General features: G+C 38.3%; 1 long non-coding RNA gene across 1 annotated transcript; it reads left to right on the forward strand.

Moving 5' to 3' along the window:
* The first annotated feature begins 412 nt into the window (after positions 1 to 412).
* Positions 413 to 2,364, forward strand: LOC143207733 (uncharacterized). Its single transcript, XR_013008729.1, has 4 exons — positions 413 to 710; positions 853 to 973; positions 1,804 to 1,894; positions 1,969 to 2,364. It is a non-coding gene; the product is annotated as an uncharacterized LOC143207733 (long non-coding RNA).
* The last annotated feature ends 457 nt before the right edge of the window (positions 2,365 to 2,821 follow it).

The raw sequence follows: 2,821 nt of genomic DNA on the forward strand, positions 1-2,821 counted from the left end.
TTTCTGTTGAACATGACGTGACTAAAAACAAATTTGGTTGGATACTTCTGACCATCTTTTCCGGCTATACCTTAAGAATCAACGAAAACATTATTTAAAAAATACAAAATATATTTCTTTTTACATCGTTAAAACCGATTTTTCAAAAAAAATTAGGCCTAATTTCTCTTCGATATCTCTTTTAGATCAAAAGTTATAGCAAAATGTGCGTCGCGCCGCGTGCTGTGCCCGAGATTCAAATGCGCGCCGTCTCCAGATTCCGACTTTTCGCCTCATGCTTCCGAAACTTCGGCAACGTGAAAATCGAAGGAACGCGTCGCCGACGCGTTCGGTCGAGCAGGTAGTCACACGGACATGGTAGAGGTACGTTTGTGTGTAGCGCGCGTGCAATCGAACATGCACCAACACGGTCAAGCGCGGTCGACACCGCTCACGGATACGACGATACGTCAGGGAAGGGGAAACTGCCGTTCAGTTTTCAGCAGTTTTCAGTTATTCTCTCAACTCTCAACAGTTCGCAAGTTCTCGTTCGCTTAGCTCGGTCGTAATATCTGTGGTTGTCAGGAGGACGCCGCCGCATGTCACATTGTACTTTCACTTTCGAGATATTGTCGTTTAAAGTTTTGATCACTAATGCTTTGACAAGGACATTGGTTAAATTGTATTATTTTTTCGAGCCTTTTGAATTGATTTTCGTGACGTTTTTTCTGGTAAATACCTAATCCTACACTATAAAGTTCAATAAATGCATAAACTGAAATTTTTTGAAATTGTGACATGCAGCGTTTTTCTTGACACAATCACAGATATATTTACATAGCTTCGCTCTGTGGTTACACGTTACATTCGCAGGTGCGGTCTGCGTTGCGGCATTTGACTATTTGACTATTTATTAGATTGACTTGCTTGGATTATGTGATTACGTGGATTACTTGGATTACGTGCACTACGTGGAAGGAAGGAAGAACGGAAGGTATTTGTACATATTTATATTGGTTAATCGGTTTCATTTTGCTCAAATGTCTCCCAGAATCTTCGCGTGAAAAAGCGTGAGAACGCTTGTCGGCACACCACGCGACAGTGCCATTTGCCATCACGTATGAGGTGCTACGGGGCGAGTATGTTCACTTCAATGTAGAGTCCAAAATAGTAAATTGTTTGTTTCTTTATCACTTTATCACTCTCTTTTCATTATCATTATTATCATTTATCACTTTAAACAAATCCAACACAATTCAGCTTTGGCCCATTCAGATTAGAATTAGCTTAGCAATATTCTAAATCGGCAAAATGATGGCTTAAACCAATTCAGTAAGGCAAGTATTAGGTTGACCCAAAAGTTTCTTCCGCATTGTGTTCCTTTAATGTAGCTAAATAAATACAAACAATACGATAATGTTTATGTTAATATTTTAGTACTTCTTAATATGAATTTGCATTATGTGCATGCATCGAAAAACAACTTTTGGGACAACCTAATATTTATTTAGCAATATTAAAGAAAGGCATTGCGGAAGGAACTTTTGGGACAACCTAATATTTAATCTTCTTCACTTGCTTCTCATCATCGAATTTTTTTATTTCTGGTAGTACATTCTTTTGTTTGTAGTTCAACTTTAATCGATTTTTTATAAATATCATTGCAATGTTTGAATCAGTTAGGTATATTAGTTGATGAAAAACGTCAGAAGACCTTTTGTAATTGTAGCACCAGAAATTAGAAAATTCGTTGAGATGAGCAATAAGCGAAGAAGATTAAATACTCACCTTTACTCACTGTGTAATTAAAAATCTAATTTACAGAACGGAGGATAAATATAATGTGCTATCCAGGGAAGGAGGAGAAGGAAGCTGCGGCAACCGGGGAAGAGGAAGACCTCTAATTTTTCACGTGGTACGTATATCTAATTATGCCATTCAACACACATGCATATATTGTACATTACTGATTTTCTTTGTATTTTTTAGGTATCCCACCTATGCCAGAACGTGCTACGGGCCACAAGTTTTGGGAAGCAGAGGCAACAACGTGTAATAATCACAATATACAGGGTGTTCCGTTTAAATACGAACACCTAAATATCTCTTCAGGTTATTGTGATGCAAAAAATATTTGTTACGTAATGTGCATGGTGTCAATGGACCAAATATCTGGCACACCGTGCACATTACGGAACAAATATTTTTTGCATCACAATAACCTGAAGAGATATTTAGGTGTTCGTCCAATAATAAAGCATAGTAATAATAAAAAATTATAATATTTATTATATATATATTCCTTGTGTCATTGTCCATGTGTCTTTACCAACTCCCTGCGGTGTATTAAAAAATAAGAAAAAGTAAATTTTCTTGTCCCTTGTACGACACTTTGTCTTTTTTTGCATGTTGACATTTTAATCTTAGCTTCCATCTCTTGCAATCGATGCAGAGAATTTTTATTTTGCACAGATTTTTTTTTCGTTTTCTCTCCTTGCATGTGACTGAATATTCATTCAAAAATCAGTATTGTCGGTAAAAAGGGAAACTGCTACATATTTGTACAATAGAAATCTACTTTATCGACATCTGCCACATTAGTGCGATCTGCCCTTACCGACGGCGCTGCCCTGTATAACGGCATTCGCCGCATTAATCAGTGCGACCGTGCTGCCATCTTGCGGGGAAGCGGAATCCAGGATAGAGTGGCGTTCCAGCTAGACTGCAGAAGCTGCATTTCACGTGGGCTGCATCCAGACGGTTCCAGGTTGTCCAAGTGGAGTCAACTTATGCGCGTTTTCGTCACTCCCCGTGGAGTCAATTGTGCTATCAGGGTACTACC

This window comes from Lasioglossum baleicum, chromosome 4, assembly GCF_051020765.1.
Source record: "Lasioglossum baleicum chromosome 4, iyLasBale1, whole genome shotgun sequence".
Classification (NCBI taxonomy): domain Eukaryota; kingdom Metazoa; phylum Arthropoda; class Insecta; order Hymenoptera; family Halictidae; genus Lasioglossum; species Lasioglossum baleicum.